The 15,220-nt window shown below is 47.6% G+C and overlaps 1 protein-coding gene across 2 annotated transcripts in view; it reads right to left on the bottom strand.

Annotated features, from left to right (window-relative positions):
• Positions 1-13,030, bottom strand: part of PKNOX2 (PBX/knotted 1 homeobox 2) — an 83,516-nt gene extending 70,486 nt beyond the window's left edge. Inside the window, exon 1 of one of the 2 annotated variants that reach the window (XM_030505257.1) lies at positions 12,904-13,030. The gene's annotated coding sequence lies outside the window, so the exon portion shown is untranslated. The remainder of the gene's footprint in view (positions 1-12,903) is intronic. The other variant, XM_030505258.1, reaches the window with a different exon arrangement.
• Positions 13,031-15,220: the final 2,190 nt, after the last annotated feature.

Genomic DNA, 15,220 nt, shown 5'->3' with positions numbered 1-15,220 from the left:
TTTGGATGACTTTTGGGAATTGTCACGCTAAAAAATGAGATTCCAGCTGCTGGGGTCTGGAATTTGGGTGCCCCATAGGGATGGCTGCTAATCTGGGTGCCCTGCAAGGAGCTTTGCTGACTGTGAGCATCATTGGGTACCACTCCATGATCTTGACCAATTTAGGTGCCACATTTGGGGTGTTGCTAATTAGGGTGCCCTGCAAAGACCTTTGGTGATTTGGGGACCCTGCAATGATCTCTGCTGCTTTGGGTACCTTGCTGGGGTCTTTATTTTGGGGGCCCTGGAAGGGTCTTTGCTAACTGGGTACCATCCCATGGTCTTTGCACATTTGGGTGCTCTGCTGAGGTCCTTCATTAAGGTGCCCCGATAAAGCCCTTCATTAGGGTGCGCTGAACAGGTCCTTCATTGGGTGCCCTGCATGGATCTTTGCTAATTAGGGTGCCTCACAAGCATCTTTGCTAATCTGGGTCAGGAGCAGCGGGTCCTGCAAGGACCATGCACTACATGTCCTTGTGGGAGTACCCAAGGCAGCTCCGGAATGCCTGGCTGGCACGGGAGCATCGCCATCCCACTGGCAGCTCCCATGCCGTGTTAGCAGCTCGTCTTTTGCTAATTGTACAAAGCTAATGGGGGAAGGAGCTGGAAGGGGGGGGGGAGGAAAGGGTAATGGCCATCAGGCCAGCAATAAACCAAACTTAATGGTCCATGGGAAGAAATCATGTCCACTTAATACCAGCTTTGGAACTCTAATAGAATAATGGAATACCAAGGGGAGTTTGCTCTATACAGGGGCACAGGGCCCCTGCTGCCCTCTGGAGCAGGAATATTCCAGGAGGTGATCCGAGAGAGCAGGAGCCTCCTGCCACCACCCAGGAATGTGGGGGGGAAGCCGGAGGAGGGAGGAGCTCCTGCAGAAGCTGGGCACCTTTCTGCTGGTCCAGCCACTGGAAGCACAGCTTGGAGACGGCTGGAGGGGAATGCTGCTGCAAAACACCTTGCTGGGGCTGTGCCTGAAGCTGGGGAGTATTCTCTTTTTATTTTCCTTTATTTTAATTATTTTTCTCAATTTTCTTTTTTCTGTTTTTTGTTATTTTTCCATTTGCTTCTTCCTTTTAATTCTCCTTTTCCTTTCTTTCCCAGTCTCCCCTTTTTTAACACTTTGGTTTTTTCCCTCTCCTTTTATTTTTACCCATTTTATTTTTTCATTTCCCCCTGGAAAAAAGAAAACAATTCCACCACCACATGAGGGGGGAAAATCCACCCAAAGCCCTAACACACCATCCGCAGCACACCGGCAGCACCACACCACCACCACACAGCATTCCCAATTCCTATCTTCAGCATCTCTTATTCAGCCCTTTCCCCAGCCCTGCTTCATGCCAGGAAAAAATGGAATTTTAGGATTTTCACTCACCCTGGGATAAAAAGCGAAGTGTATGAATACAGAGGGATGAAAAGGAGGCGCATCCCAAATGCGATGTGATGGGAAAAATACACGTTTTCCAGTCAACCCACACCACCCCGGAGCCAAAAACCAGTAAGAACCAGTGGGGTTTATTAATTCCCCAAATCACAGTGGTAACGCAAGAACTCCTCTCTGACAGCATCCCAAAACCAGGCTGTGATCCCCATCTCTGGCTGCGGGATGTCTCCCCTCCAATGATGCCAACTCCCCCACCAGCACCACCCGCCATGGAGGCTCCAGAGCTTTTTCCTATGGGAAAATCCCATGTTTTCCCCTAAAAATGCCAAGTGGGGGGATAATTCTTTAAAAATGTCCCTGCTGAGGAGCCACTCGGAGCTGGAGGATGGGGATGATGGAACATGCCAAGCTGGACCAAGGATGCTCAGGATGCTCCAGGTCCATGTGCACAGCAGGGAAAATAAGCACCAAGCATGACCTACTCAATTCCAAGATTTTCCCTGCAAGGATTCAGGCTATCCATATGGAAAACTCAGCCAGGATCATAGGCACAAGCTGCTTTCATCCCCCTTCCAAAGCAAAACGAGGAGTGAGCAGCCGTTCACCTAAATAAACAGCTATTTTAGGATGGGGATATCATGTCACCAACCAGTTCCCTTGGTTTCATGTGACATCGACCCAGCATCCCTAAAATAAACAGAGGCAACTGCTCCGGGTCTTAAAGGGAATACAAATATGGATGTTAAATATAATAACACAGGCACCCAAATAATTGATATTAACTCAGATTACAAGTTCCAAGAGGCAGGGACCATGTGCTGTATGGATCATGGAATGGTTTGGGTTGGATGGGACCTTAAAGCTCATCCAGTTCCAACCCCCTGCCACGGGCAGGGACACCCTCCACTAGAGCAGGTTGCTCCAAGCCCCTGTGTCCAACCTGGCCTTGAACACTGCCAGGGATGGGGCAGAATTGGTCTGCACTGGCCACACACTTGGGGTTTTCTTACTCAAAAGTGGTGGGGAAGATGTGATGCTCCATGTGCCAAAATTTTGGGGAAAATTATTCTTCAATGATTTTTTTTTTCTCTTATTACCACCTGCAACGAGCCCAACAGGGATTTTTGCTGGTTGGGGATGAAATTCTCTGACTCAGGATTATTCCCCCTTGCAGCTTATTACTTCTACAAATAAATTGAAATAAATTCATGTTACATATATAATACTAAAAATTTAAAGAATTCCCCTAAAATAGTCCAATCTCTCAATTGAAAACTATCATTTATCAGCTGGAAAAATCACTTCCATCTCTCAGGGAAGACGAACATCACTTTGTGCAGCTAAAACACACTCGCAGCAAGTTGCAGCATTATTTTTGACCCTACTCCTGTGCCTTTAGGGAACTCATCTCTGCGTTCTTTACTTTCCTCATTTGCCAAATGGGATGTAAAGTTTGTGATTCATGTTATAACCCAAAAAACCAGCATCAGGGCAAGGATTTATCTAGGAATCAGAGCACCCGCGAAGCTTGCGCACTAGAACGCTGGCGGGAAGCGTGCTGGGAGCACGCACGTGGATCCAAGTGCTGGTTTTCCCTAGAAATCGATGTCATAAGGCACGCTGGGATGTTTAACTCACATTGGAAAAGTTATTTGCATTAGTTGAGTATCATCAGCTTGCAGAGGGTGATTTTCCTCCCACAATGGGGAAGCCGACGCACGCCCTTGCTTGCAGAGCTCTCCTGCTTGAAAATGTCCTATTATAAATCAATCGATACTTTTCTATTATAAATCAATCAACCCATGGTTTTCTATTCGAAATCAATCCATCAATAGGGGTTTTTTTATGATAAGGCGATTCAAATTAAATTGAATTGAATTAGATTTAGGTTCAATCACCACCAGGCTAAACGACACCATGCACACACACCCCCCCAAAAAGCAGGTATTTATAGCCAGCGTGTCTCATCCCCACTGCCCTCAGCCCCAGCAATTAATTAAATTAGCACAAAGAGGAGCTTGTTGAGGGCTCCAGCCTCCCGAATTCGAGCCGGCGAACAGGAAACAAAGGGTTGGATTCTGTCTGGTTGGCTGAAGGGTGCTGTGTGCCCCGGCCGGGCGCTGGAGCGGGGCCAGTGGTGCTCCACACACACACACACAGCAGAGCAGTGATGGCATCGGGTGGGAAAAGAGCCCTCCTGGATGCCACAGGGGGATGGGGGCTGCATAGGGTGAGCCAGGAATTGGGCTGGTCAGGTTGGGCAATAGGGTTTTGCTAAAGGGTTTTTGCTAGGGGGGTTTTGCTAAGGGTGGGTTTGCTAAAGGGGTTTTGCTAAAGGGGTTTTGCTAAAGGGGTTTTATTAAGAAGGTTTTGCTAAAGGAGTTTTGCTAAGGGGGTTTTGCTAAAGGGGTTTTGCTAAAGGGGTTTTATTAAGAAGGTTTTGCTAAAGGAGTTTTGCTAAGGGGGTTTTGCTAAAGGGGTTTTGCTAAAGGGGTTTTATTAAGAAGGTTTTGCTAAAGGAGTTTTGCTAAGGGGGTTTTGCTAAAGGAGTTTTGCTAAAGGGGTTTTGCTAAAGGAGGGTTTACTAAAGGGATTTTGCTAAAGGGGTGTTGCTAAAGGGGTTTTGCTAAGGGGGTTTTCCTAATGGGGTTTTGCTAAAGGGGTTTTGCTAAAGGGGGTCTGTTAAGAGGGTTTTGCTAAGAGGGTTTTGCTAAGGGGGTTTTCCTAAAGGAGTTTTGCTAAAGGGGTTTTGCTAAAGGGGTTTTGCTAAAGGGGTTTTGTTAAGAGGGTTTTGCTAAGAGGGTTTTGCTAAGAGGGTTTCACTAAGCGGGGTTTGCTAAGGGGATGTTGCTAAGGGTTTTTGCCAATCCCACCTAGGGGGTTATTCCCAGCCCCATCATTCCATCCAATACATCATTGGATTTAGGCTCAGTGCGGCCAAACTGGAGGCCAGGATGCCAATTTGGGCCCATTTCAGCCACTTTTGGTGCTGCTCCATCATGACCTAGCGACTGAAGAAGAGAGAGGTGGGAGGGAACTAAACCCTTGAGCCCTCCCCAACTCATCACAGGAGTGCACCAGCACTTAGGCACTGAACCCCTCTCCGAGCACAATTAATTCAAGGTGAAAAAGTTCCTGCAGGGATAACAGCTCTGGGAATTTCTCTGCTTTCCCCCTGTTGAGCCAAATCCCAACATAAACAGTTGCAGGGGAAAATAACCCTACCTGATGTCTGTACTTTGAGATAACCTTGGCCACTTTCCAGGTGCTCTGCTATTAAAGGTGCTAGGTAAGGGATAATGATTTAGTGCGGTGTAGGGTGGGATTAAATGGATAAGGTTATGTTAAACAGAGGGAAAAGCTTTCCAACAGGAAGAGGTGGCTCCCAGGATGAAGAGAAAACATGGAAATGCTCAAAGAGATTCAATGAAAGTGACCAGTGCAACAGCAGGATGGAGGAGATCAGGTTTGTATGGGGGAAAATAGCGGAAATGGGGAATACACCCATGATGGGGACTGATTTGGGATGAGTCACATCCAAAAGCTGGAGGAGCATCCCTAAAAATGGATGAGCATCCCTAAAACTGCCCCAGCATCCCTCAAATGGGACGAGCATCCCTAAAAGTGGATGAGCACCATTAAAAGTGCACCAGCATCCCTAAAATTGCATCCACGACATTGCATGATAGTCCTCAAAATGGCACCAGCATCCCAAAAATTGGAGCAGCATCCCTAAAATCACATAAGCATCCCTGTTAAGTGGATGAGTAGCAGTAAAGTTGCACCAGCATCCCTAAAATCACATAAGCATCCCTGTTAAGTGGATGAGCACCACTAAAGTTGCACCAGCATCCCTAAAAATCCACCAGCATCCCTAAAAATTGCACCATCAACCCCCAAACTGCATGAGCATCCCTAAAACTGTGCCAGGATCCCTGGGACAATGTGGAAAAGTGGGAAAAGAGGGGGTTTAATTATGATTAGGAGCATGGCTGTTCTCAGATAAAGCTTCATTCAGCCAAGCATCCTCCAGGGAGCAAGCAGGGCCCCACTAGTGAAGGGGAGAAGATCCAAGAATTCCCTAGCCCCTATCCCAGGGAAAGTGATGGATGAGGAGGGAAGTCATGCAGCTCCTGGAATACTGAAATAAGCAGCATTTTCCTTTCATTGTGCAAATACAGCAGGTTCCTCATCCCAATATTCACCATCAGCTTTAAAACCCATCCGGGCTACTTAAACCCAGGGAGGGGGATGCTCCAGCCTCATCTTGGGAATTAAGTTGGGACTAAACTTTGAGCCAGCTTAAACTCAAGGAAGACTCTAGTTTATTTTCCCCATCTTATTATGTGCTGGATCCTTATAGGATAATAAACCATCAATGCCATTTATTATTCCTTTTGTATTGTTATTTTATTTAGATATTAATAATTATTTGCTGTTTAATTATTAATTATTATTAAGGTTCTTCTTTGCCATCACACTGACACAGCACCCAATTTGCTGACAAAATGCCCCATTTTATTGTTTTAATGCCAATTAATTAATTGCCAAGAGATAAGAGCTGTTAGATCTGGCACTGAGATATAAAGAAACCAATTCCTGCACGTAAAGGCATTAAAAGACCTTTCCGGGCATAAATGGGATCCCATAAATGGGATTTTCTTCAGATTGAGCTAATAAATAATCATAAAAACTTAATTTTTTAGTGTTTTTTAAATCCTCCAGCAAAGTTGAGGTACTCAGGATATGGATTTTGGGGTGTTTTTTAGTGATTTTATCTCAATTGGGTGATTCATTAGGAGGAGCAAGGTCAGGGAGGATGGGATGGGGAGCGTGGATGCAGGATACCTCTGGAAGAGAGATCCCCACCTGCCATCCCTTATAAATTCTTATTTAACTATAATAATTATAAATAATTATTATGTTATTATTTCATTATAATTATCATAAATAATTTATTATTATTATTAACTGATCAAGGGGCTAATAAAATATGTGACCCGGAAAGAGTTCAGCTCATCAACCCCACTCACCAGGCACCTTCCCTTTGAAAAAAGGCAGCGGAAAGATGGTGGAAAATAAGGAAAAAAATAGGGAAAATACGGCAAAATACCCCAAAATGAAGCAGGTAAAAGGCTTTTCATCTGGGACAGGCACCAAGCTCTCCAAAGTTCCCAGCATCACCACCAGCAACAGGCAGCAGGATTCAGATGGAAAAATGAGCTTGGAACAATAAATTCCCTTTTAAATTTATTGCTCCAGAGCATTATGGATGTCTGAAGCGGTTTACATCCACCATCACAGTGGGAATTTGCTCATGGAAAAGGGAGCTTGGAATTGCTGCTCTAAAACTTGCTTTGGAAGCTTCAAGTAGTATTTAAGAAAACATTGGAAGGGCTTTATAAAGCCATAAAGCGCCTCCCACATACCTAGGAGTGATCCATCTGGGAAAGACTCATCCTGCCCCCGCCAAATAATCCAAGGAATAATGCTGCTGATCAGATAATGGGAAATGAAGCCACTGAAATTAAATATTCTCCTTTTTTTCTGAATTATCTGGAAAAGTTTGGGCTCACTGCTCGCTTGCAGTGAGATCTGGGCACCACGGGAGAGGGGGAGCATCGGTGATCCCGCCAGTGACATGGAGCAGCTGTGTCTGGGGACGTGTCGGCTGTGTCGCCAGAGCTGGCTGCCAGAAAGAGGGAAAAGAGGGAAAAAGAGGGAAAAGAAAAAAGGGGAAAAGGGAAAAGGAAAACTAAAAACAAAATAAAGGAATGGGAAGAAAAGGAGGAGAGAAAGGAATAGGGAAAGGAAGGGGAAAGGGGGAGAAAAGGCAAGGGGAGAAGAAAAGAGGAAAGGGAAAAAGAAAGGGAAGGGAAAGAAGAGAAAAAGAAAGGGAAAGGGAAAGGGAAAGGGAAATGGAAAGGGAAAGGGAAAAGGCAACGGAAAGGGAAAGGAAAAGGGAAAGGGAAAGAGCAATAGAAAGGGAAAGGGAAAAAGGAGGAGAAATGAGGAAAGGGGGAAGGGGAAAAAGAGGAAAAGGGAAAGAAGAGGAGGAGGAACAGGAGGAAGAGGAGGAGAGGAAAAGAGGAAAAGAGAGAAGGAGGAAATAAAAGGAAAAAAGCTAAAAAGAAAAGGAAAAAATAGAAAAATGCAAAAAAAAGGAGAAAAAGAAAAAGAAAGAAAGAAAAAAGGAAAAAGGGGAAAGGGGAAAAGGGGAATAAATGGGAGAAAGGGAAAAAGGAAAATAGGGAAAAAAGGGAACAATGGAAAAAAGGAAAAAAGAAAAAAGGGAAGAGAGAAAAGGGAGAAAGGAAAAAAGGTGGGAAAATAAGAGAAAAAAGGAGAAAGGGGGGGAAATTGGTGGGAAAAGGGAACAAAAAACAAAAAAAAAGCAGCTTTTCCCATCAAGGGAAAATTCCAGGAGGGGGTTCAAGCTCTAAAGCAAGTCCAAAGCCCAAGCTGAGCATCTCCCAGGTCCCACCGCCACTGGCATCATCCGGCTTCCTGATGGGGGGACAACAGGACTTTCAGGCTCCAAATCCCATTTGCAACCACATCCTTGACAAAATCAAACATCCGGGTGAAATTAAATAGGAACCTCTCTAAGCAGTCCAAAATTAGGATTATTTTTAACTGGCTTTATGGGATTTATTGATGGGAGAAATCCAGCCGGCGTAGCCAGGGAGAGGGAGAAGCCAGCCCAAAAAATGTGGTTTTGGTTAGAACTTATTCCATCGTTTTTCCAACACCTTATTAAAGTTGAAAGCACCACAGAGAACATTATTGGAGGTTGGTTTTCCTCATCTATCAAGTAGGATTTCATGGCAGCTTGCAAAATTCTCTTCCACCTGCACCTAAATAATCTGGATTTTGGGGGGTTCTGTATCCCTAAACTTGAATTTTGATGGTCTTTTGGTGGGGCTGCCTAGATAGGGTTGGGATTTTCCTGCCTGGATTATATCTGGTGTAGGATGGGATGCTGGGTGATGGTTGGGATGGGATATTGAGTGATGATTGGGATGGGATGCTGGATGATGATTGAAGGATGAACTGGAAAAGCAAAGCTTGGTATAATGACAATAAAATTAAAAAGAGAATTTAAGATTATATAAAATAGAATGAAAAATTAAAACAAAAGTAAAAATTAAATTAACATTAAATTTAAAACAAAATTAAAGGAAAATAAAGACTAGAAATGACAATAAATTAAAAAATGAAATAAAAACTAAATATATAAAACTTTGAGGGTCATGGAATATTATTTCTAGTTGAAACAGCCCCTAAACCTGAGTTACGGATAAGCCTCATCCTCTTCCCAAGCCCTCCTTGCCATTCCAGCCCTTGCTCCTCCGGCATCGGTCCCTCAGAGCATCTGCATCTCATTATCCGCATGGAGCATCCCGCTCAAGCAGCACCAACTGACCAAAAAAGCTCTTTCAGCCTCTTAAACAAGAAGGAAAACCCAAAATCAGGCACCAGAAGCTCACAAATATTTAATAAACACTAATTTAAATCGAGGTATGGAACAACAAGGGGTTGTTTTCCCTTTTGGAATAGGGAATACCAAAGAAATAAGATCAAACTGGGGAGGGAGAGGCCAAATTCTCATCTTATTTATACAGCTGCAAATCACAGCTGGGCACAGGCGACCTCATCCCGCCAGGATCACGGCTCCATCCCGCTCCGGAGGGGTTGGTTTTCCCATAGGGATTACCTGGAGCATCCCGTCGGTCCTTGCAAAGCTGGAGGTGGGGACAAAACTGGGTCTAAATTTAATCAAGGATTAATTCCCATCCCTCCGGATCGTTGTTTTGAGCTGACATCATAATGATCCAACTAAAACCGCCAGGAAATCATTCATTTTATTCCTAATTTGAGGCATTTGTTAACATCCCTCTTTGGTGATGGCAAAAATTATTTGGGAATCAAGTTACTCGACAGCATGGGGGAGATGAAATTCCACTGAGAATTGTCTGGATCCAGTAAATTATCCTTCTAACACCCCAAAAAAGCAGCTTTCCACAATAATGATGAAGGATAACTGGGGATGGGATGCTGAGATGCATCCGGGATACCCTAAAATAAAGAAAGTATTGATGTTCAGTCCGGCTTTCCCACCGGGGTCAGGAATCTCAGATCTCCCCTAATTTATCCCTAATTGTGCCAAAAGTTTCCTCTCGCTGTCCAAATTTGGGATTTCTGCCCAGCATCCCGGGTTCTTTTTCTCCATGTCCTCAGGAAATATCCCTGTGTATCCATCACACCTCAAACCCAACAGCACAGTGGAACTGGGATGCGGATGGTACCCGGAGGCGTGGTCCAGCCCCGGCATCCCTAGGGATGAGGATGGATGGGTGAAGGATGCTCTTCCCAGTGGGACCACGCAGCTATTTAAGTCTCCTGGGAGGAAAATATCCCTGTGATCACTCGGAGGCATACGGATGCTGTCAGTCAACTTGAAAATAACCATGAAGTAATTCCAAAGTTCACTGGAAAAGCCAGAATCTCCCAAAATCCAAAGCTGCCCCATTGCAGGGAGGTGTTTTATGCCTGAGTTGGGAAAAAAAGTTATTCCCTGATGCTCCAGTGGGATAAAATCCTCTCCTCCCAACACAACTTTCTGTGCTTACTTTAAAAAAAGGAGATTTCCTTTAAGAAATGTAAGAATTTCCTTCAAAAAAAGGTATTTCCTTAAAATAAAAGGGAAGTTTTCCTTAAAAAAGAAAATATTTTCCTAAGAAAAAGGTAATTTCCTTTTTAAAAAGTGTTTTCCTTAAAAAAGGGAAATTTCTTAAAAAAAAATTCTTAAGAAAAAGATTTCCTTAAAAAATTAATTTCCTTTAAAATGAAATTTGTTAGAGAAGATTATTTCCTTAAAAAAAAAGAAATTCCTTATAAAAGGAGAGATTTCCTTAAAAAAAAAATAGATTTCCTTAACAAAAATGAAGTTTCCTTAAAAAGAAAAAAAAAAGATATTTCCTAAAAAAAAAATAAAAAGAGATTTCCTTAAGAAAGGGTGAGATTTCCTTAGAAAAATGAGATTTCCTCCAAGAAAAGGGGAATTTCCCATCCCGAAATGACAGAGGGAAAAGGGAAAATGTTCCTGCAAGTTGAGTATCACTTTCCTTTCCTTTTTTCCCCCCACCCCACGCTATCCGAGGGTGTTTCATGTTGTATCTCTATAAAATATTATAGATATAATGTTTCATATATATAACATTAAATTTAAGGGAGTTATGGGCCCCCCGATGCTGGTTTGGGGGTGCCAGGGCTACAAACTGTCTTAAAGAGCAGGATTTGGGGGTGCTGGGAGCACAACATCCCCTTCCCACTGCCACCAGCGCCCCCATTAACCTCTCCCATAATTAGCCGCGAGCAATTAACTGTTGCCCCTAATGAAGGAATCTCAGCACACGGAGCTCCATAAAAGAAGAGAGAGGGAAAAAAGGAAACAGGAGGGAATCCCGATCCCATCATCTCTCTGGATGGCTTAAACCCCCAAAATAAGTGTTCTTTTTTAACCCAAATTCCAGTAAACCCACCCAAATCCCTCTCTCTGAAAACAGCCCCCGACACATCAGACCCCAAAAGTTTCGGGATGGTTTTATTACATCCCCTCTTCCCCATGATGGGAAGATGCCAAATACACCAAGTCAGCACTTTTAGAGGCACAACACCCGAAAAGTTCCACTGGAGCCAGTTTTTCCCCCCAAAAGCCTTTTAGGATTAAAAGGTAAAATAAGTCTAAAAAAGGAAAATTAAGTGAAATGAAGCCATTTCCCTATTTTCTGCCTCTCCTCGACAGACAGCTGCCCCCGCATCCCGGCCAAAAATAATCCATCCCCCCCCTTTTCCCTTAATCTAATCTCCCCGGCTGGGAGTTTGAAAATATCCTGCTGGGTTTAGGGTTTCCCGTTACCGAGATAGTGGGGAAAAAAGATCCTTAGGAGCAAGAAAAACCGGGAAGAGCCCAAACAAAGAGCCGGAGCCCAAACTGAGCTTCAACGCCCAGGCGAGGACCGGGATGAAGAGGGAAAGGGGGGGACATGGATCCCATGGTGAAACTTCCCGAGCTGCGCGATGCCGCCGGCGGAGCCACCCTCCTGCGAGCATAAATGTGCTAAAATAATTCAGAAATGAATGAAAAATGGGAATTCTGATTCATAAAGGTGGGAAAGGAGCCCCCCCAATATCACTGCCAACTGCTAACGGGGGGGTTAGTGATTGTCAATCCCTGCGTGCACGGGAGGGATGCACCAGGGGGGTCCCATGGAGCTGTCCCAAGGGAACGAGGTGCACCAGTGGAATGGGGTACCCATGGGGTGACCCCCACGAGCAGTGGTAGCCTTTGACACGCTGGTGAGGGCCACATTACAGCGCTGGCATCAAGCCCACATGGAGCCCTGCGAGACCCCCCCCCTCAATGGGTGCCCTATGGGTGCTGGTGGGGGGCACCCCAAGGCAAAGGAGTGCAAAGCTGGGGAGCTGTGGACAAAGCAGCACCCCCTGCCCCAGCACCATTGGCACGGGAGGGGGGGCAAGTTTCCAGCTGCAATATGAAAAGAGCCGGAGGGGGTTGAAACACCCCCGGGGGGGTGGAACTGCAACCGGTTGGGGGGTTTACAACCCCTCGGGGGCATTGCTATAGGGTGGGGGGGGGATGAGAACCCATCGGAGGGCATTACAACCGGTCGGGGGGTCTGCAGAGGGTTTGTAACCGGTTGGAGGGGTTACAACCGCCCCGGGGAGGGGGGGGGGATATTGCAACCGGTCAGGGATCTGCAGCAAGTCTGCAACTAGCCTGGGGGGCTGCGAACCCTCGGGGGGGGCATTACAACCGGTCGGGGGGTATTACAACCAGTCGGGGGGTCTGCAGAGGATGTTGCAACCGGTCGTTGGGGGGTGTCTGAAACCGGCTGGGGGGGTACGGGCAGCCCGAGAGCATCGCAACCGGCTGGGGGGGGTGCTGAACCCCCGGGATCGCTGCAGCCCCCCGGGACCACCGCAACGGGCTGGAGGGGGGAGTGGGGGCGCGCAGCCCCCCCGGGATCGCCGCAACCCCCCGAACCCATCGCAACCGGCCGCGGTGGGGGGGTCACCGGAGGGAACCGCAAACCGCAGCGGGCTGGAGGTCAGCCCGGGGCGGGGGGGGGGGGGCAGGAACCGGACACCGGGGACACGCACACGCTGCAACCGAGGCCCGCGCTACCGCACCGGGAGGAGAGGCAGTGCGGAACGGCAAGTTACTTCCCGCACCGGAGGGGATGGAAAGGGAAAAGGCGGGGGGGGAGGTGGGAAAAGGAAAAAGGGGGAAAGGAAAAAGGGGGAAAAGGAAAAGGGGAAATGGGAAGGGGGGGGGTGTCCCCGCCGCACGTGCCCCGCCGCCCGGTCCGCTTTGTCCGCGCTGCCTCGGCTCGGCTCCGCCCCCCCCCCGCGCGGCGGCCCGGCGGTGAGTGACAGCCAGGCAGCCCTACCTGCCCGCCAATCTTCATCACACCGGCACCGGCCTGACAGCGCGGCCGCGATCGCCGCCCGCCCGCCGGCCCCGCCGCGCCGCCGCCGGCACGCCCCGCACCGCCCCCCGGCACCGCGCCGCCCCCCCACCCGCCATGGACACGCCCCCCCCAAGCCACGCCCCCCCACTCCCGACACGCCGCTGGCGCCCCCTCCTGGCCGGCGCCCCCCCCAGCACCTCCCCTGGGCATCACCCAGACACCCCCAAATATCTCCCCCCACCAACACTTTTGTCCCCAAAAATAACCATTTACCCACCCCGGGGACCCTTAGGACCCCCCCTCTCAGCATCTGGGGCCTCCCCAGGGTGCCACTCGGACACCCCCCAAACACATTTGCCCCCCCAAACACATCTGCTCCCCCAATACATTTGTCCCCCCAAACACGCTTCCCCCCCACAATATATTTGCCCCCTCCATCAGCATATGCCCCCCCCAACACATTTTCCCCCAAACACATTTACCCCCTCAGCAGCATCTGCCCCCTCCGAACAGATTTCCCCCCACAAACACTGGAGTCGCTTCCACTGGGAGCACTGGGTCCTTTAGCTAAATTTCCTCACATTTTATCTCAAAAGCCACAGGGATGGATTTCTCTAGTTCATCCCAGCCACAGTTCCATTTCTCCTGATTTTCCATCCCCTTCCCCAATGAAAACTGCCATCAGCAGCAGGATTGGTAAGAAATGCGAATCGCTCGAAATATCCCTAGAATTCTTTTGGGATGGTAAAAAATCAGCTCCGAAGATTTACAGCAGGACGTACAAATGATACCTAAGGGATGGCCGTAAGTTCAGGGATGTGATGGGAGAGGTGGAAAAACAAGCTTAAATTTAAGGCCAGGAACTCAAACCACCTTAATTTTCCCTCTTGAGGTTCCCACATTTCTAAATCTCTCCTTCCAGCTTATCCTCCTCAAAACAAATCCCATCCAGAAAACACTTCCAGACAACGGCAACATTTGTGCCTCCTACTTGAGAGCAACCTCTGAAAGACATCGACCTCCTCTGGGCTGGTCATTGGAATCGTGTTGCTGGGACAACCAGAGGAACTCAGAGCACTCCCCTGATCCTTTGGAGACGCTGGAGCAATGATTTATGGAATTTCTTGCCTTGTAAATCAGTTGACGGGATGGATCCCCTCGCTCTCTTCCTCATTCCTATTCCACGAAAGCGAGCGAAGACAAGGAGCCATAAAGCTGTCGCTGCTTCTTTCAGCCAGCTGGGAACGCCGGGAAAAAATAGTTCAGGATTTATAGGAGCTGGAGAACTTGAATCTGAAAGCTAAGGGAAAGGATGGGAACCCATCATCTTGGTGTCAAAGGACCATGGGATCATCCGTGCTCGGCATCTCATCTTGGAAAACGGAGATGGAAAGAGGGCAGGGCTGTTTCCTCCAGTGCCAGCAGTATCTAGCATCCCAAGATCACTCCTCGAGCATCCCAAGATCACTCCTCGAGCATCCCAAGTTCATTCCTTGAGCATTCCATGTCCACTCCTCCAGCATCCCAAGATCACTCCCCGAGCATCTCACATCCACTCCTTGAGCATCCCAAGTTCACTCCTTGAGCATCTTCCTGCTGTAACAGATCACCCCTGGATGAGCTTGTTTCAGTCTGATCTCATCCTGGCATCCCTCAGCCCCCACATCTGCGGGACCAGGGATGCTCAGCAGCATTCCTGCTGGGACGGAGAGCCAGCTCCACCAAGAGGTCTGGTGGACACCAACCCACTCTCTCTGCCCTGAACCACCCTCCAGTGACCACAGCCCAGGGCTGCAGGTGGTACCCAGCTGGAAGAGATGCACAAACCCCCATAACCACAAGATTCTCATCAGACACCTAACTCCACATCCCTATTCCAAGCCAGAGCATGGCCTGCTGGAAACCTTCCCTGAAATTCCACCCCCTTCACCCTGTGAGTCTCCCACATTTGGGGGTTGTGCCATTACCTGCCCCAGAGTTGGGGTGAGGGCATCTCAAAGGGATGGTTTCATGGTGCTCTTAAAGCCCGTGTTGTAAATAGATCCCCGCTGTGAACTAATCCATGCTTATTCCTGAGTCCATGGATGCTCCTTCTCCAAAGTGACACGTTCCTGGAGCAAGTTTGCTCACATATTAAACATTTGGCAATAGCAGGAACATCCAGAACAGGCAAAATTCACATTTTTACATAACAGGCTTCAGGAGAAGACAAATGACATTAACTACAGTGGTTCAGTCGCTGTCGTTGGGCTGCTCCTTCATAAATAATTCAATTCCCTTTCCAAGATTGCATTAT

Source organism: Strigops habroptila, chromosome 17, assembly GCF_004027225.2.
Source record: "Strigops habroptila isolate Jane chromosome 17, bStrHab1.2.pri, whole genome shotgun sequence".
In the NCBI taxonomy this organism is placed as follows: domain Eukaryota; kingdom Metazoa; phylum Chordata; class Aves; order Psittaciformes; family Psittacidae; genus Strigops; species Strigops habroptila.
Note: the sequence above shows the minus strand (reverse complement) of the source record. Positions and strands in the feature narration are given on the sequence as shown.